Source organism: Aedes albopictus, chromosome 3 (genome assembly GCF_035046485.1).
Source record: "Aedes albopictus strain Foshan chromosome 3, AalbF5, whole genome shotgun sequence".
Lineage (NCBI taxonomy): Eukaryota > Metazoa > Arthropoda > Insecta > Diptera > Culicidae > Aedes > Aedes albopictus.
The window spans coordinates 213,994,287-214,015,122 of record NC_085138.1 but is presented as its reverse complement, the minus strand read 5'-3'; the positions used below and the strand labels follow the sequence as shown (position 1 = coordinate 214,015,122).

At 43.7% G+C, this 20,836-nt stretch overlaps 1 protein-coding gene across 18 annotated transcripts in view; it reads right to left on the bottom strand.

The window, feature by feature from the left end:
- Window positions 1–20,836, bottom strand: part of LOC109405099 (unconventional myosin-XVIIIa) — a 1,227,991-nt gene that overhangs the window by 1,172,622 nt on the left and 34,533 nt on the right. The window contains exons 1-2 of one of the 18 annotated variants that reach the window (XM_062861175.1): window positions 6,732–11,754; window positions 6,604–6,670 (exon numbers count right to left, since the gene is read on the bottom strand). The exons of 16 other annotated variants lie outside the window; for them this stretch is intronic. The gene's annotated coding sequence lies outside the window, so the exon portion shown is untranslated. Of the gene's footprint in view, window positions 1–6,603; window positions 11,755–20,836 lie in introns of those variants that run through there. One more of the 18 variants, XM_062861174.1, reaches the window with a different exon arrangement.

The window sequence follows — 20,836 nt, the reverse complement described above, 5'->3', positions numbered from 1 at the left end:
AAGCGTCAAGAGCCGTAGGAGTCGAGTGAGTAGCAAGGACAAGGTCAACAGGTGGATAAAGGACCACGCAGGCATTCTGGCCGATGAAGACGGTCAGCCCGAACCGGTTGTAAGGGAGCTTCCAGCAAAGCCGACGGATGTGAATGCGGATGGCGCGAAAAATCACGAAACGCCACTAACATCATTGGGCGACAAAGTTGGTAAACCACTAGGCGCAGTACCGAAAGAGACCGTTTCGATCAAACCGGCCACACAGACGTCGACTCCGACCCAGAAAGACCATGTGGGACCACCAGAATCGTTTTTGCAGATGCAAACGATAGCCGAGCAACCAAACTCGAAACTGGTTTTCGACCAACCCCGTCAATCGACTTCCCAACCAGTTGTCAGAGGGCTAACGGTACCTCGAGAGATCCAGCAGCAGGTTCCGTTGCCGACAGTCTGGCCACCGAATCACCATTCTGGTTCGTTTCCGATGGAGCAACAGCAAGTGTATCCGCAAATCCAGAATCCTGCGTTTGGCCCACGGCCCGGTTACCAGCGTGTACCAGCGGTGAATCATTCTCGACCGCCACCGGGGTTTCACCATTCCACGATTAATCCTAACCAACTAAACGGTACACAATCGTTCCAACCCGATCAATCTCAAGCAGCGTGGGGTCAGTTTCAGCAGCAGCTGGCTGCCAGGCAGGTGGTCCCAAAGGAACTTCCGGTGTTTACCGGTAACCCGGAGGATTGGCCATTATTCGTGAGCAGCTACCGGAACTCGACAGCGATGTGCGGCTACTCAGATGCGGAAAATCTCATGAGGCTGCAGAGGTGCCTCAGAGGCAGCGCATTGGAAGCTGTCCGCAGCAATCTACTGCTACCGTCGTCCGTTCCTCAAGTGCTGACTACGTTAGAAACGCTCTTTGGCAGTCCAGATCGACTGCTGCAGACCATGTTGAACAAGGTTCGTAATGTTCCAGCGCCAAAAGCAGACCGGTTGGAGACTTTGGTCAATTTTGGCATCACCGTTCAGAACCTGGTGGGGCATCTGAAAGGCGCAAACCAGCAGGCACATCTGATGAATCCATCGTTGCTGAGCGAACTGGTTGAAAAGCTACCGGCTAATATTCGATTGGACTGGGCACTACATAAGCAGCGCGCCGGTTTCGTCGACTTGGGTACCTTCAGCGAGTATATGATGGCGATAACTTCGGCGGCCAGTGATGTCACGCAGTTCAGCGACCACGATGTCCATCGAACCAACCGCGTCGAGAGACAGCGTCCCAAGGAGAAGGCGTACATGAACACCCACTCTTCGGCAGATGATCGTAAGTCAGACAGTTTTAGAGGTAAGCCAGTAGAAAGTTCAGCAAGACCGTGCTATATTTGCCAGAGCTTAAAGCATAGAATAAGAGACTGCCATAGATTTAAATCATTGCCTATTGGAGATCGCTGGAAAGCAGTTAGTGCACACCAACTATGCAAAATTTGTTTGGTGCCGCACGGTAAGTGGCCATGTAAATCCAATAAAGTGTGTGAAGTGGGGGGCTGTTCTAAGGGGCATAACACGTTACTCCACCCGGGCCATCCTGACGAGTTTCCACGTTCCGGAACCAGTGCGCCGGCAGTCGTTTCTGTGCATCGCCAGCTTCAGAATCCCATTTTGTTCCGCATTATCCCAGTGACGCTCTATGGGAAAGGGACGCAGATAACAACCTTCGCCTTTCTGGATGAGGGGTCATCCTTGACTCTGATGGACGCCGATATCGCGGATCAACTGAACATCAGCGGCGAAGTGCATCCATTGTGTCTTACGTGGACAGCGAACATTGAGCGGCGGGAGGCACAATCGCGACAAGTTAGTCTGCATATCTCGGGTTCATCGAACGACACCAAATTCGTATTGGGCGACGTTCGCACAGTGGAAGGCTTAGCTCTCCCAACGCAAACTCTTCAGTATGGAGAACTAGCCAGACGGTACCCACACTTGGAAGGACTTCCGATCAAGGACTACGAGCAAGCGGTTCCGAGGATTTTGATAGGCATGGACAACGTTCATTTGTCTGTTCCGTTGAGAAGAAGGGAACGAGGAACACGAGAACCAATTGCAGCGAAGACAAGATTAGGTTGGACGGTGTTCGGCTGCGTTGGTGATCCTTCGAAAGTCTCTGTTTCACCTTCGTTTCACATTTGCGAATGCGTGGAGCTGAATGGAATCCATCAGCTTGTTGAAAGTTTTTTCTCCGAGGAATGTCTGGGTATTGCAGCAGCACGTACGCTGGAAGGAAACGAAGATCGCCGCGCAAGAGAGATCCTAGAAACTACCACCGTACAGCGAGAAGATGGGCGTTTTGAGACTGGTTTACTGTGGCGCAACGACGTCGTGGAGTTTCCTCCAAGCTACGCTATGGCTGAAAGGAGACTAGCTTGCCTTCATCGTCGACTGAAAGCCAACCCGGAGCTGCTAGCGAACCTAGAAACCCAAATAGCTGAATACCAGATCAAAGGATATGCGCACAAGGCTACAAAGCAAGAGATCGAAGAATTCAATCCCAAGCAGACATGGTTTTTACCGTTAGGGGTTGTGAGCAATCCAAGAAAACCTGGAAAGGTCCGCATGATTTGGGACGCCGCTGCGAAAGTCAACGGCGTATCGTTTAACAGCATGATGTTGAAGGGGCCGGACCTGTTGACGCCATTGCCGAAGGTATTGTTTCAGTTTCGCCAGCGACAAATTGCAGTTGTTGGAGATGTGCGTGAAATGTACCACCAGTTCTTCATCCGTGACGCAGATCGTTCCGCTCAATGCTTCCTGTGGAGCCCGGAGCCCTCGCAACCGCCGGAAGTATTCATCATGGATGCAGCGACCTTCGGCTCCACCTGTTCTCCGTGTCAGGCACAGTTCATTAAGAACATGAATGCGAAAAGCTGGGCGAATGAATTTCCGGAAGCAGCAGTAGCACTAGTAGAAAACCACTATGTGGATGACTACTTAGATAGCAGGGACACAGCAGAAGAAATGGCAAAATTGGCGACAGATGTTCGAACGGTGCACGCGAAAGCACGGTTCGAAATAAGAAATTGGCAGTCGAATTCGGGACAGGTGTTGGCGCATCTTGGGGAACAGCATACATCTCAAAGTAAGGAGTTCACTAGCGATAAAGCTAGTCTCATTGAACGTGTGCTAGGGATGGCCTGGCTTCCCAAGGAAGATGTATTCACCTTCAGAATATCTGTGTCGGAGGATCTGCAGCGATTAGTATCAGGAGATTCAGTGCCTACGAAGAGGAAGATCTTGCGGTTTATTATGAGCCTATATGATCCGATTGGACTAATCTCTCATGTGCTGATACATGGGAAAACCATCATTCAAGATCTGTGGAGATGTGGAGTTGGATGGGACGATCCAATCCCCGAAGAAGTCAACGAAACATGGAGAAGATTTGTCAGCGTGTTCGGCGAGCTGCATCAGGTTCAAGTACCTCGCTGCTACTTTCCAGGCTACGAGAAGGGCATCTATGAAACGTTGGAGCTGCACATGTTTGTGGATGCGAGTTTGTCTGCTATGGCTTGTGTGGCTTTCTTCCGTGTAATCGACCGTGGACAAGCACGATGTGCATTGGTGGCTTCGAAGGCGAAAGTAGCTCCGTTGAAGCCGCTGTCAGTTCCACGTTTGGAGCTGCAGGCGGCTTTTATTGGTAGCCGCTTAATGAAGTCTATCGTCGACAGTCATTCGATAAAAATCCAGAAGAGGTTCATCTGGACCGATTCCAACACTGTTCTACTGTGGATTCGGTCGGACGCTAGAAAGTACCGACAATACGTTGCTGTGCGTGTAGGCGAAATTCTGGACGAGACCAAGGTGCAGGAATGGAGATACGTGCCGTCGGGGCTAAATGTGGCGGACGATGCGACCAAATGGAAGGGAGCTCCGGATCTACAGCCAACCAATCGTTGGTTCTCTGGTCCAGATTTTTTGTATAAACCGGAGAACCAGTGGCCAACGCAGAAGGTGCAGTACGTGGAAGTTCAGGAGGAATTACGCGCAGTTCATTTTCACAGAGAAGTTACCATTGCCAGTTTCATTGATTGTCAACGGTTCTCTAAATGGGAACGCCTCTTACGGTCGGCCTCGTACGTCTTTATGTTCATCAGACGATGCCGCAACATACCGGGATCATCTCAGATGTCAGAAGGATTGGATCAGCAAGATTTCAAACGTGCGGAATGCGCGTTGTGGCGATTGGCGCAAGAGGACGAATACGCAGAAGAGCTGAAGCAAATAAGAGCTGAAAACGAAAGTGAAGTAAAAAGGAACAGTCCCTTAAGGAAACTGTCTCCGTTTATCGGAGAACATGGAGAGCTTCGCTTGGGAGGTCGCATCGGTGCTTCACCATTCACTGCGTACGATGCGAAGTATCCAGTGATCCTGCCGAAAGGACACCGTATTACCGAACTTGTCATCGACAGCTACCACAGATTGTTTGGGCACCAGAACGGAGAAACTGTGGTAAACGAATTGAGACAAAAATATTACATCTCCAACATGCGAGCGGAAGTGCGCAAGGCTGCTAAACGTTGCCAATGGTGCCGCACCTACAAAGTTCAACCGCAGATTCCAAGGATGGCGCCACTGCCGGAAGAGCGCGTGACACCGTTTGTCAGACCGTTCACGATGATCGGGATAGATTATTTTGGTCCTTATTTGATCAAAATTGGCAGAAGTTTGGTGAAACGGTGGGTTGTCCTATATACTTGTCTCACTATAAGGGCGGTCCACTTAGAGATAGCAGCATCCTTATCAACCGAGTCGTGTATGCTGGCACTTCGTAGATTCATTGCCAGACGTGGAGCGCCGCAGCAGATTTACACCGACAACGGGACCAACTTCGTCGGTACCGAAAGGGAGTTGGCGAGGCAATTACAGGACGTGAACCAGAAGATGTCTGAGAGCTTCACGAACGCAAACACCAGGTGGAATTTCATTCCACCAGCCTCTCCGCACATGGGCGGTGCGTGGGAGAGGATGGTCAGGGCAGTTAAAACGGCTATGAGCTCCATGAACCACCCCCGGACTCCTACAGAGGAAGTGTTTCACACCGTTTTATGCGAAGCCGAGTCTATGGTCAACTCGAGACCATTAACATACATGCCGCTGGAAGGTTCGTCTCAGGAGGCTCTTACACCAAACCATTTTCTCCTTCTGAATTCAGTGGGAGTGACGCAGACTGAGAAATCGTCGACGGAGGAAAGAGAAGCTCTACGCAGCAACTGGAGACTCTGTCAGCACATTTTGGATCAGTTCTGGCGCAGATGGATCCGTGAGTATCTGCCTACAATAACGCGAAGGACCAAATGGTTTGCGGAAACGAAGAGGATAGAATTAGGTGATGTAGTCTTCATTGTAGACGGAAATGTTAGAAATCGCTGGACTCGAGGAGTGGTGACAGCAGTTTTTCCAGGCAAGGACGGACGTATTAGGCGAGCAGAGGTCCGAACTACTTCTGGAACGTTACGAAGATCAGTGGCAAAACTAGCAGTCATGGATATTCTTCCGGAGAGTAATGCTGCAGATTCAGAGCAGCTTTACGGGGCGGGGAATGTTAGCCCGAACAAGCTATACCCTGCTTAAGCCGATACACGGATAAACGGTCACCCGGTTGCGAGAAGGCTACTGTACCAAACAGCGTCGAACAATGAGAGGTGATGGGAATGACAGCGATGATTTGGCACAAATGAAAAAGCAAACAGTAGAACAGTGAACCACCTTAGCTTGTTGAATTTAGTAAAATCATTATATTTACGGACATATTGGGCAATTAACAGAATTTCTTTAACAAATAATTGTAGTTCACATACTTGTGTAGTTGCGAAAATAATTGTTCATTGCACCGTTAATTGTAATTATCCTCTGTTCACCATATCGTGGATAGAGAGTATAATAATATTTGCCCATTTGTTGATCGACCAGGGGTAGCAGAGAGTGAGAAAGTTCACCGATAATGTAAGAACACTATAGATTGCGGATTTTGTATTCTAGACTAAAGTTACATTTGTTTTTATAGCTTTATAGCGTTTTCGAATAAACAGAACTGCTGAAAGAGTCGTGATTTCTTTACTGCTACTCCGACGTGACAACACTCGGAGCAAGCAGGGAAATGCACACTTATTGGTCATTCTAGACATCTTCTCTAAGTATTGCCTGCTTGTCCCGGTGAAGAAGATTTCGTCTGGTAGTCTATGCAAGATCGTGGAAGAGATGTGGCTGCGAAAGTTGTCGGTGCCTCAATACCTGATCTCCGACAATGCTACGACGTTCTTGTCGAAGGAGTTCCAAGAATTGTTGAAAAAGTACGGCATTCAGCATTGGGCGAATGCTCGTCACCGGAGTCAGGCGAATCCAGCAGAACGTTTGAACCGTACGCTAAACGCGATGATCCGTTCATACGTCCGGTCAGATCAACGTCTGTGGGACACTAAAGTGTCGGAGATGGAATTCGTGCTAAATAACACAGTTCACTCTTCGACCAAATTTTCCCCTCACCGAATCGTGTTCGGAAACGAGATCATGACTCGTGGATCAGATCATCGCCTAGAAAACAATGAGGAACTCACCGATGAAGATCGCATGGAGAGGATGAGAGGTGTGTCGAAGAAGGTTTGGGAAACCGTCATCCAAAACCTAAAAAAGACTCATGAGAGTACAAAAAGGCAATACGATTTGCGCCATAAAAGGTACTCACCAACCTTCGATGTAGGACAGCGAGTGTATAAAAGGTCATTCCGACAATCCTCGGCTGGTCACGACTACAACGCCAAGCTCGGGCCAGTCTACACTCCCTGCATCGTTGTAGCCAAGAAGGGAACGAGCTCCTATGAAGTTTCCGACCTGAATGGCAAGTCGCTTGGCGTATTTTCGTCGGCAGATTTGAAGGCGTAAACGGCAAATCTCTGTGGTGCGTTTGGTTCCTGAGGATCAGGAGGTCAAATTGGTTAACGACCAGGTTTCCGTAAAAGCCTCATCTGGAAACCACGTCAGATGCCATTTGGATAATCCTTATTCGAGGAGGGAACAAATAGACCCATTCAGTGGAATGCAGCTGCAGATGCATCCACCCATTAATCTGTCCATTCAAACGTTAACCGCCACGAATGTCAGGCAGTAATAAAAATCCTAGGAAATCGTAGAATATTTTAATAATTTTGTGATGTTGAATTTTAACGTGTATTTTTTTAAATTTGTTTTAACTTATTTTAATTTGTTGTTAGAAAAATTTTTGTGTTCTAGAAAAATTTTAACATGCAATTTGCATTCTGTTATTGAGCTTGCAAACCTAATTTTGAACCAGTCTAAGGTTGCATTGTCAATGGTAAATGAAAGCGAGCATGGTAGATTTAGGAGGTTCAACATATTTAAGTAGGCCAGATTTAGTCATAAACAACATTTAGAACATTAATTAAAAGACCGGACATAGTAAGAACAACCAATTCATACGTTCACAATAGCTCAACGGTTCACAAGAATCAATAAAGAGGTACTTACCTGGTATCATGCCTCATGCCGAGTATCTTAATGAGCTTCTAGTTAGGAAAATACTTGAATAGTAGGCTATTTAGCAACATTCAACCATTAAAATGATCATTTGACCAAACTTTCGTCGACGAAATGTCATTAAAATGATAAAATAATGCACTAAAATGCCCATTTTCATATTTTTCCCAACGAGAACCACATTGGACACTTACCATTTTTCAACAATAGCCTTGTTTGATAGCTCGATCTTCCCGAAGTATGCACACACAGTTGATCATGATAACAGTATCGCACGTTAGAAATAGTACAAAAGATCGGCCGATCAACAGTGAACTCCGACACTGGAAATATTTCATTGTACTAAAACATTTCATACTGTAGTAGAGGGTGACTCTGCAACGTTGTTTTTGTAAATAGTAATTCCGGAATTTAGTTTAATTTTTTTTGCATGTTTTATCAATTTTAGCATGCTCATTAAAATAGTAGTTTTTTTTTAGAAAAGTTTTAATTCGTTTTTGTGGTTTTTAATTTGTAAAATACATAATTTTAACTTGTTGTAAATATTTTTAAATCGTTTCTCATCAATGTTGGTCAATAAAATTAGCACTTTTGGGTACGTTGGAGACCGGAGTCTTAGTACGCTGATGGTCAGTAGAAGGTTTTACCTTTAAATTGCGTGGAGTTGGAAAATCCAACGATGATGCCTTATGACCCCGTCCCATACCTGTGCTGAAATAAAATGCTCTCTTACCCAAGTGGATTTTTGAAATTGAAGGAGTGGAGCAATGTGTCAAGATTTTGTTGCTTTCATTGTAAAAAAATAAGTGTCTGTCAACGAAGTTTGTGAAGTTCAGGTTCAGAGGTACGTGTTAAGTTGTCGCGGTGTTAAGTGTTTTTAAACAAAAAAAATATTAGCTTCACTAATATTTTTTTACCCGAGCGGGAGGAGAGTGTAACAAGTGTCAGTGTAACGTCCAGTATTGATGAGATTTGTCGCGTTTAGTATTCGTTAAATTTTGTTAAAAAAAAAGAAAACGTTTGTAGTTAGGTTAAGTATCACGTCCCGAAATCCCACGCACGCAGCCGTCACTACACTGACCCATGTAAGGACGACGGTAGTTCCGCTAGTCACCACCAGGCTGCACAGGACTGCACGAATGGGCGGCCATGGGGGTGGCGAAATGGGCGGCCATGGGAGGCGAACTGGGTGGCCATGATGAGGAGGAACTTCGGTACTTACGACGGGTCAATGGCCAATGGTTCGGGGTCAACGATCTTCAAAACGGAGGATCATTAGCCTGGTGATCTTCAGAGACAACAGTCATTTGAAAAGTTGGTAGAAGGAAAGTTTGTTGAAGAAAAGTAAAGTTGGCAGGAAGTCTAGTGGGAGAAGTTAATAGAAAGAGTTGAAAGCACGGAAAAGTGGAAAGAAGGAGAAAAGGAAAGTGGAGAAGTTGGAGCAATCCGGACATCCAGGTAAATTCCGTAACAATACCCCGAACCTAGCCCATCCGTATAGTGCTTAACCCGCCATCGCGATTCTCCCATTGTGCCCACAGGACCTCGCGGTTTTTATTTTAAAACCGAACTTTGCGGTATCTTTTGGAGCCACACCGCAGCGTAGACCCTACTCAACTTTTTGTAGTGCGTCCGCATCACCCTTGTACCCGATACAACCACCAAGCGCGCCGACGAACCCAGGCTTTTTCCAGTGACTCTACGGATCACTGAAGCCTCGAGTCCGTCACCACACTCGAGGGGCGCACGGGACAGAAGGAAGGTCCGCGAGAGGCTGCAGCCAACGAGAGAGAAGGAAGGAGAAGAATTGCCCGCCCCCTGGCCCAGGAAGGAGAGAAGGAGCTAGTAGACAGGCGAAAGGAGCGGCAGCGTAGGCGTGCAGTGCGCGGGGCCCCAGAAGCAGTGAAGAAAAGTAGCGTGTATAAGGTAGGACTAGTCCTTAAGAACGTGGGAGGCGTCGTCCAGTGTTAAGGGCGGACGCCAAAAAGCTAGGAGGGAGAAAGCTAGGAGGAAGGAAAGTAGGACGTCAGGAAGTGAATAAAGGTGTACACGAGACCGTCAATATAGGGAGTTTTGCTTTGCCGAATCTACAAGTGTTTTCATTTCGCGGAGTGTCACGAGCGTCTTGCCGACCCTGAGGCTTGAAGACGGGGGTTTCATCCTTGCTGGGAGTAACACGGCCCTTGCTCAGTTACAAGCCTCCACAGCTATTGCGGCACTGTCCCGGATGATGCCCAATAGCTCTGCGGTGTACGCCAGTAAGCGCAAGCTTCTGGCTAGTGTTGCTACATCCATACTTAGGTATGGCGGCCCGGCGTGGGGCACCGTGCTAAGTACTAAATGCTACCGACGGAAGCTGGAAAGTACTTACAGGCTTATGTGCCTGAGGGTTGCGAGCGCGTACCGTACCGTGTCACACGACGCTCTCTGCGTCATTACTGGTATGGTGCCTATCAGCATTCTTATCAGTGAGGACATGGAGTGCTTCGAAATGCGCGGCACAAGAGGCATACGCAGGACTGTCAGGATGGCCTCTATGGTCAAATGGCAGCGCGCGTGGGACAGTTACACCAAAGGAAGGTGGACCTATAGGTTGATACCGAGGGTAGATAGTTGGATTAATAGGCGCCATGGGGAAGTCACATTCCACCTGACACAGGTCCTTACAGGTCATGGTCAGGGGCGTACAATTTCGTTTCAATGATACACTTTCATGCAACATTTGAATGAGTCACTTCAAGTGTTTCATACATTTTTCTAATGACTCGGTCGTTAAAAAAAACTTTTCCACTCATCGTAGCACTCGGTAGTCTCCCACCCGGTCGCATTGCTTGTGCTTCACCCGTCAGAGCATTAGTGTCTCACTGGTGCGCGCTAGTCTCTCAATGGTTACGGGCGTCGGTTAATTGGATTTAAATGGTCGAATTTGTTATCCTCTTTCATAAAACATAATTATCATTCTATTGGCGTGCACCACTATTTAAAAATGTGGTTTAAATAGTATTTTTAGCATGTTGAAGTATTTCAATGACTCATAAATGAAACGAAAATCCAAGTGTATCATCCCATGTTTCATACACACTTGTTTCTGTAGCAGCAACGAACGAGTGTGTTGCTGGGTGAAAATGAAGCATCACAGCAGTCCGTTCGCATGGGAAACGATTTGCTACAGTCGTCGTACGTCATGTTTTCCTTTCGAAATTGCACGACCCTGGTCATGGTTGCTTCCGACAGTATCTACACCGTTTCGGGCATGCGGATTCTCCCGAATGCCCAGTGTGCAATGGTTTAGAGGAAACGGCGGAACACGTTTTGTTCGTGTGCCCGCGTTTTCGCACAATGCGTGACCGTATGCTTGCCACATGCGGGGAGGACACAAACCCGGACAACTTGGTCCAGAGGATGTGTAGGGATGAGTTTGGCTGGAACGCCGTTTCAACGGCTATTACCCACATCGTCTGGGAGCTACAGAGGAGGTGGCGCGTGGACTCGGAGAATGGCTAGTCCAGATGCAGTACAAGAGGTGGTCCAGGGGTTCGAAGTCGGCTTCGTAGGTCATACCGGTGCCCTGCGGTCGAGATCGACCCTTACAGCGATTAAGTGGCCGCGGAGAGGAAGTCCCGGTAGCGGTGCTGTCGTGGCGTCGGTCTACTGGGTTGGATCCGAGCCCGCGGTTGGAAAGGGGTCCCCGGCAAGGGTCGGGGTAGGTGAGATCCTGCTGTCTGCAACCTACGGGTGCATCTGATAGGGCCTGAAGGGTAGTGATACCCTTCCTTTGCGGGCAGGTCAGATCGGGTTGCACGTGGGCATCAGTTCTTGATGTCCGCTCAGCAGTAGAGCGCGGGCGGGGTTGACCCTGCCCGCCTTCCGAGGACAAAGGGAGTGGCGAGGACCACTCGGGAAACTGGCTAAGCGCCAGCATGCTACCGTGATAGACTCTCCAAAGCGAGTCATCGATGTTCGTTGCTGCAGGCTACGCAGCTAACCTTGTGGGTGCGATGTGCACTAGCCCCTCTCTGAAGCAATACCTTCTTGGTGGTTCCGGAGAGACTTAGGGTTTGGCGACCATAGGAATGGTTTAGTGGGTACGAGGAGAGAGTAGTCCTGGATTTTACTTTTGTTGTAGAAGACGGCCTGTCAGACCTACACTACCCTAACCTTCTGTTAGGGTGTCTGTTGAGCAGATTATCCCCCTATGGTTTAGAAGGAAAAAAAAAACACACACACACACACAAAGGAGCAGTGCAACGTCGAAGGACCGATGGTGATTCGGATAAGGAAGTCGTATGGAGGCACTCAGACGGCGGCAATCCGATTGCCTGTCGATATTGCCAATAAGCTGGTAGCAACTGGCAAGGTGAAAATTCGATGGGCGGAGTGCTCGTTGCGACTGGCTCCCCGAGCCACCAAGCAGATGGAGCGATGCTTTAAATGCATGGAGTTTGGTCATCAGGCGAGAAATTGCAAGGGCCCCGACAGGTCCGGACGATGCTGGAGTTGCGGTGGAAACGGCCACGTTGCTCGGGACTGCACGAGCCAACCCAAGTGCATGCTGTGTAAGCCGGAGGACAGAAACGACCATAAGACGGGAGGCTTTAAGGGGAAGCTTACCGGGCGGGCCGGTAAAACCCGACTTCGGCGCACGTTTCGATTTTTTGAAAATTAACGAAAAGAGATATCGAAATATAAAACAAATCACGCTGTAGCTGAGATGTTGGGCTTCATTTTCATAAAAAAAATATTTGATTTTACTCAAAATTTGAAAAAGTTGGACTCTCGAGAACACCAAAATTTTTGGTAGGAGAACCGCTCCCATGCCGCAAATTTTTGTGTTTGCACAACGATTTCTCCCGTAAAAATGTGTTTTATCATATAACTATGTACGGTCATTTTGCTCAGAAACTAATAACGAGTCGAATGGTATATAAATATCAGGGGGTTTCATACAAAAATCTACATTGAGAGGCATTTGTATGAAAACATTTCAAAAATTATTGCGCGCCACCGCGATCGAACAGCAGCTAACGGTTTCTTGGCTGGCCTGCGGTGGGCACCCGTGCGGATGATGGGAAAGAACATGAAACGGTAAAATAATACAAAAGATTTGTCGCTATGCTCACATGGAACAAATGCATAGTTCGCGGATGTAATAAAGATGCTAGAACTAGGGGATAATTTGTATTGGTCAATATAGCATATTTTAACGTTTTTTTCTGTTGTGTCACATTTTCTACACAAAATGTTTAAGAAATAGCGAAGTAAGTTTTCAAACCGGAACATGTGATGGTGATGTGCTATAAAGGTATATTGAAAGTTTTGCTGATTTGTTAGACCATAATCGTCGCGACCAGCCGTCGTGTGGCATAATTTGGGAAGGATAAATTAAAATACTCCTCATACGTTACTCCCAAATGATTTTTTTATACAACACTAAGAGCAGAGTTGTTGACAAAATTCCTAAAAAAAAACATGTCAGAATTACTGACTTAATATTTTGAGAAATTCAAGAGGAGCCTGAATTACTTACTCTAGCAGGAAAACTTGAAAGAATCTTAATAATGTTCATTGAACAATTTTGGTGGCTTTTATGATAAGAGATTTTTTTAATTTTTATACAGAATAAATACCGAGGAAGATTATTTGTCGAATATATTCTGTCCGATTTAACTTTCAGTATTATATAGAAATAAAAAAGAATGTGAAACATCTGTCGCGATTGTTCAACATATAGGGTATCATGCCATTTTGTCATATGACTCCTATTTCCGCCGTACATATCCAAAACCGACAAAACCGACACGATGTATATGTACATATATACGGAAAACATAAAACTATTAAAATCTAAAGTCTTACCCCAAAAATATTTTATTGTTGACTCTCAGAAACTACTGTTAAATTTTGAGCGAAATCGGACAAGTCTACAAGTCTAGAGGGGCGCTCAACGGGCTGGAAGTTTGTATGAGAAAATCCATCCAGTTATACGGAGAAACCACATGTTTTCAGTTTTTTAGTCTAGGTAGCGATGTATATGTTCAATCATCACCAAATTTTCCATCTTTATCGAAAAATCTATCTTCAACAACATTGCCGAAACCCGCAAATTGATACGAGTTCATTTGAATGATTTATACCCTATAAAACTATAACTCATTTTAGAGAGATTTAATGATAGCAAAAACGAAAGCACAGGTATGCATCGTGCTTGAAAAAGATTTTTATTTTTCAAAAAAAATAAGACCTGGCCTTGTTCCATTCATTGACAACTATTTTGTAAGCAATATTGTTCAAAAAAATATCAATCCACAAAAGCAATCAAGGGCGCAGGCGGGGGGGGGGGGGGGGACGGCGCAGGGGGCGCCGTACCCCTTCCTACCCCCCCTGACCGAGTAACTATATTCTAAGTTAACCGAAAAACTTAGATGATCAGAGCTGTTTTTGACTAGTAAAAATTAAATTCGCCTGCATCCTTGTATTTTTTTAATGTATGCAGGAATTCCTTCGGAAATTCTTGCAGGAATATCTTTGCAAATTCCTGAGGGTATTCCTTCGGAAATACCTGGAGGAATTCCTTTGGAAATTCATGAAGGAATTCCATCCAAAATTCCTGGAGGAATCCCTTCGTAAATTCCTGATGAAATTCCTTCGGAAATTCCTGAAGGGTTCCTTCGGAAATTCCTTGGGCAGTTCCTTGGGAAAATCTTGGATAAATACCTTCGGAGATTCCTGGAGGAATTCTTTCAGAAATCCATAGAGAAATTCGTAAGGAAATCCTTAGGTGAATTCCTTACGAAATTCCTGGACAAAATAATTCCAAACTTCCTGGAGGAATGCTTTTGGAAATTCCTGGAGGAATTCCTTCGGAAATTGCTGGACGAATGTCATTGAAAATTCCCGGAGTCGTGGAGGATTTTTTTCGGAAATATTTTTTGGATTATTTTTGGAAATTCTTGCAGGAATTCCTTCGAAAATTCCTAGCGGAATTCCTGGAGGAAATCCTTCGGAGATTCCAGGAAACTCCGAAGGAATTCTTTCAGAAATTTCGGGAGGAATTCCTTCAGAAATTGCTGGACGAATTCCTTTGGAGATTCCCGGAGGAATTCATTCAGAAATTCCAGGAGAAATTCCTTTAGGAATTCCTAGATGAATTATTTCGGAAATTCCTGAAGGAATTCCATCGGAAATTGCTGAACGAATTCCATTGGAAGTTTCTGGAGGAATGCCATCCATAATTCTTGGAGATCCTTCGCAAATCCTGGAAGAATTCCTTTGGAAATTTCTGGAAAAATTCCATCGGAAATTCCTGAAGGGCTTCGTTCGGAAATTACTGGAGGAATTCCATCGAAAATTCCTTGGCGAGGTCCTTCGAAAAATTTTATAAAGACACTACACCGTCTTCAGCCAGAGGCTGCACAGACTGAACATTACATACACGAGACAACGGACAACACACTTAACACCCAGTGGCCCAATGGAGAATTTTCCGTTTGACGAAAAGTTTTCCCCGACTGGAGCGGGAATCGAACCCGCACTCCGAGACTTACGTAACGCCTAGACGACTGACGCCGCTAACTGCACGGCCACGAAGCCCATGGATGAATACTTTCGGAAAGTTCTGGAGGAATTCTTTCAGAAATTCCGGGAGGAATTCCTTCGGAAATTGCTGGACGAATTCCTGTGGAGATTCCTGGAGGAATTCATTCGGAAATTCTAGAAGGAATTCTAAAAAAATTTCTTTTGGAATTTCCGAATGAATTCCTGGAGGAATTCTTTCGGAAATTCCGGGAGGAATTGCTTCGGAAATTCCTGAAGCAATTCCTTCAAAAAATCCTGGAGGAATTCCTTAAAAAATCCAGAAGGAATTCCTTCCAAAATTCTTGGAGGAATCCCTTCGCAAATTCCTGGAAGAATTCCTTCGGAAATTCCTGAAGGAATTCGTTTGGAAATTCCTGAAGGAATTCCTTCGGAAATTTCTGCAGGAATTCCTTCGGAAATTCCTTGGGGAGTTCCCTCGAAAAATCTTGGATGAATACCTCCGAAAATTTCTGGAGGAATTCTTTCAGAAATCTATAGAGAAATTCCTGAGAAAATCCTTGGATGAATTTCTTAGGACATTCCTGGAAAAAAACCATTCTAAACTTCTTAGAGGAATGCTTTTTATGATTCCTGGAGGAATTCCTTCGGAAATTACTGGACGATTTCCTTTGGAAATTCCAGGAGGAATTCCTTCGGAAATTGCTGGAATAATTTCTTCGGAAATTATTGGACGAATTCCTTCGGAAATTCCTGGAGGTGTTCTTTCGTAAAGTCTTTTTGGATTTTATTTTTGGAAATTCCAAGAGGAATTCCGTCGAAAATTCATGGAGGCATTCCTTCAAAAATTCCTGGAGGAATTCTTTGGGAAATTCCGGGAGGCATTCCTTCGGAAATTGCTGGACGAATTCGTTTGAAGATTCATGGAGGAATTCCTTTGGAAATTCCTGCAGGAATTCTTTCTGAAATTCTTAGGGGAATTTCTTCGGAATTTCCTGGAGAAATCCCTCCGGAATCTCTTGGATGCATTCCTTCTGAAATTCGTGGATCAATTATATCGGAAATTCCTGGAGGAATTCCTTCGGAAATTCTTGGAGGATTTTTTTTTAAATCCCGGAGGAATTCCATTGGAAATTCCTTAAGGAATTCCTTTGGAAATTCTTTCGGAAATTCCTGGAGAAACTCTTTTGGAAATTCCTGAAGGATTTTTTTTTTTTTGAAATTCCAGGAAGAATTCCTTCAGACATTCCAGGAGAAATTCTGTCGGAAATTGCTGGAGAAATTCCTTTGGAAATTTCCAAAGGAATTTCTCCATGAATTTTCGATGTAATTCCACCAGGAATTTTGCGAAGGATTTTCCGAATGAATTCCTCCATGTATTTCCGAGAGAATTCCTCCAAGAATTTCCGTGGCAATTCCTCAAGGAATTTCCGAGGGAAATCCTCCAGGAACTTCCGGAGAAATTCCTCCAGGAAATTTCGGAAAAAATCCTCCACAAATTTCTGGAGGAATTACTCTAGGAATTTCCGGAGGAATCCCTCAAGGAATTCTTCCAGGAATTTTCAAGGGAATTCCTCTTGGGGTTTTCAAAGGATTTCCTCCTGGATTTCCTCCGAAGGAATTCCTTCATGAATGTCCGAAGAAATCCCTGCATGAATTTTCGAAGGAATTCCTCCATGAATTGCCGAACAAATTCCTCCAGGAATTTTGCCAAGGAATTTCAAAAAGATTTTCCGAAGGAATGCCTCCATGAATTTCCGAAGGAATTCCTCCAGAAATTTTCCGACGGAATTCCTCTACGAATTTCCGAAGAAATTCCTCGAGGAATTTCCGGAGGAATTTTCAAAGGAATTCCTCTTGGAATTTTTAAAGGTTTTTTCCTCAGGAACTTCCGAAGGAATTCCTCCATGAATGTCCGAAGGAATTCCTACATGAATTTCCAAAGGAATTCCTCCAGAAATTTTCCGACGGAATCTCTCCAAGAATTTCCGAAGGAATTCCTCCAGGAATTTTGCGAAGGACATCCTAAAGCATTTTCCAAAAGAGTTCCTCCATGAATTTCCGAAGGAATTGCTCCAGAAATTTTCCGAAAGAATTCATTTACGAATTTCTGAAGAAATTCCTCCACGAATTTTCAAAGGAATTCCTCCAGGAATTTCCTGAGAAATTCCTCCATGAATTTCCTGATGAGTTTCTTCAGAAATTTCTGGAGAAAATTCTCCAGGAATTTCCGAAGGAGATCCTCCAGGAATTTTCAAAGAAATTCCTTCTGCAATTTCCGAAGGATCTCCTCCTGGAATTTCCGAAGGAATTCCTTCATAAATTTCCGAAGGAATTCCTTCAGGAATTTCCGAAGGAAATCTTCCAGCAATTTCCGAAGGAATTCCTCCTGGAATTTCCGAGGGGATTCCTGCAGTAATTTCTGGTGGAATTCCTTCAGGGATTTTCAAAGGAATTTCACCTGGAATTTTCAAAGGATTTCCTGCCGGAATTTCCGAAAGAATTCTTTCATGAATATCCGAAGGAATTCCACCAGGAATTTTCGAAAGAATTTCTCCAGGAATTCCACCACGAATTTCCGAAGGAGTTCCTTCATAAATTTCAGAAGGAATTCCTCCAGGACTTTTGCGAAGGAATCGCTCAAGGATTTTCTAAAGGAATTCCTCCATTAATTTCCGAAGGAATTCCTCCAGAAATTTCAGGATGAAATTTCTCCAGGTATTTCCGAAGGAATCATCCAGTAATTTCCGAAGAAATTCCTCCAGCAATTCCAGCAGGAAATCCTCCACGAATTCTCGAAGGAATTCCTCCAAGAATTTCCGAGGGAATTCCTCCAGAATTTTCCCGAAGAATTCCTCCATGAGTTTCCGGAGGAGTTTGTCCAGGAATTTCCGTAGGAATTCCTCCAGGAATTTTCAAAGGAATTTCTCCTGGAATTTTCAAAGGATTTCCTCCTGAATTTCCGATGGAATTCCTCTACGAATTTCCAATGAAATCCCTCCCGGAATTTCCAAAGAAATTTCTTATCGATTTGCCTTGAAAAACCTTCAAAAATTTCCGAATGAATTCCTTCAAAAATTTTTGACGATTGTCCTCAAAAAAATTCCTGAGGATTTTCTCACATAATCCCCAAACGTGTTTCTGAAGGAATGTTTGAAGAAGTTTCTCAAGGTTTCGTAGGAGTTCCGCAATACATTTTTGAAGGAATTTCTTGAGGAATTTCCGAAGAAACTGCTCAAGGATCTTTCGCTGGAATTCCTTGAGGAATTTCGAAAAGATTTATAAAAAAACGAAAAAATTCCTCAACGAACTTATCAAACAATTTCTCACGAAATTTCCGAAGGACATATGTCAAAAAAATTTCCTAGCAAACTCCTTTAACAATTTCCGAATTTTCCTTATCAAGGCATTTTCAAAGGACTTCTTCAAAGAATTTCCGAATGAGTTCCCCTTGGAAATAAAAAATCACAAAAAGCATTTCTTCAGGAATTTCCGAAATATATTTTCAAGGAAGTTTTGAAATAATGTTAAAGAAATTCCTTATGGAATTTCAGAAGGGATATCTCATGAGACTTTTAATGGAACTTTTTCAATATTTTCGAAAGAATTGCTTCAGGAATTTGGGAAGGAATTCTCACTGAAATTTCCGGATGAATTCCTCCAAGAATTTTTGAAGGTATTCCTCAAGGAATTTTCGGAAGAATTTCTCACGAAAACTCCGAAGAAGTTCCTCAAGGAATATTTTATATCTATTTCAAAAAAATTCCTCAAGGAATTCCCGAAGAATCTTCTAGAGGAAATCGTAGAAGAACTCTCGAAGGAATGTTTTATGGAATTTCTCTCCGAAAGGAAATTCCCAAAGGAAATTCCGAAAGGAAATTCCTAAAGGAAATTCCGAAAGGAAATTCCTAAAGGAAATTCCGAAAGGATTTCCTAAAGGAAATTCCGAAAGGAAATTCCTAAAGGAAATTCCGAAAGGAAATGCCTAAAGGAAATTCCGAAAAGAAATTCCTAATGGAAATTCCGAAAGGAAATTCCTAAAGGAAATTCCGAAAGGAAATTCCTAAAGGAAATTCCGAAAGGAAATTCCTTAAGGAAATTCCTAAAGGAAATTCCTAAAGGAAATTCCAAAAGAAAATTCCTAAAGGAAATTACGAAAGGAAATTCCTAAAGGAAATTCCTAAAGGAAATTCCGAAAGCAAATTCCTAAAGGAAATTCCTAAAGGAAATTCCGAAAGCAAATTCCTAAAGGAAATTCCGAAAGGAAATTCCGAAAGGAAATTCCTAAGGAAATTCCTAAAGGAAATTCCTAAAGGAAATTCCGAAAGGAAATTCCTGAAGGAAATTCCGAAAGGAAATTCCTAAAGGAAATTCCGAAAGGAAATTCCTAAAGGAAATTCCTAAAGGAAATTCCGAAAGGAAATTCCTAAAGGAAATTCCGAAAGGAAATTCCTAAAGGAAATTCCGAAAGGAAATTCCTAAAGGAAATTCCGAAAGGAAATTCCTAAAGGAAATTCCGAAAGGAAATTCCTAAAGGAAATTCCGAAAGGAAATTCCTAAAGGAAATTCCGAAAGGAAATTCCTAAAGGAAATTCCGAAAGGAAATTCCTAAAGGAAATTCCGAAAGGAAATTCCTAAAGGAAATTCCGAAAGGAAATTCCTAAAGGAAATTCCGAAAGGAAATTCCTAAAGGAAATTCCTAAAAGAAATTACTAAAGGAAATTCCTAAAGAACATTGCTAAAGGAATTTCCTAAAGGATATTCCTAAAGGAAATTCCGAAAGGAAATTCCTAAAGGAAATCCCTAAAGGACATTCCTAAAGAAAATACCTAAAGTTCGCTCCTAAAGGACATTCCTAAAGGAAATTCGTAAGGGAAATTCCGAAAGGAAATTCGTAAATAATATTTGTAAAAGAAAATCTTTGAAAGAAGTTTCTAAAGGAAATTCCTGAACAAAATCCTCAAAGAAAAATCCCAAAGAAAATTCCTGAAGAAAATTCCTAAAGAAAATTCCTGAAGGAAATTCCTAAAAAAAATACCTAAAGGAAATTTCTAAAGGAAATTCCTAAAGGAAATTCCCAAAGGAAATTCCTAAAGAAAAATCCTAAAGGAAAATCCTAAAGGAAATTCCTAAAGGATATTCCTAAAGGAAATTCCTAAAGAAAATTCCTGAAGGAAATTCCTAAAGGACATTCCTAAAGAAAATTCCTAAAGGACGTTCCTAAAGGAAATTAGTAAGGGAAATTCCGGAAGGAAATCCGTAAAGGAACTTCCGAAAGGAAATTCGTAAGGGAAATTCCGAAAGGAAATTCCTAAAGGGAATTCCGAAAGGAAATTCGTAAAGGAAATTCCAAAAGGAAATTCCTAAAGGAAGTTCCGAAAGGAAATTCCTAAAGGAAATTCCGAAAGGAAATTCCTCTGGTGATTCTATTGAATATTTGAGTTCAATCAGCTTGTTCGAGGGTTCTTGAAGTATTTGTGAATATTTGTTGATGTTAATGATGATCTGGAAATTCTGGTGAATATTTGAGTTGAATGAGCTTGCTCTAGGGTTTGTTGAAGTATTTGTTGATTTTCATGATGACTTGGGAATTTTGGTGAATAGTTGAGTTGAATGATTTTACTCGAGGGTTCTTGAAGTATTTGTGAATTTTTGTTGATTTTTATGATGACCTAGGAATTCTGGTGAATATTTGAGTTCAATGAGCTTGCTCGAGGGTTCTTGAAGAATTTGTGAATATTTCGGCACCAACATTTCAAAAGG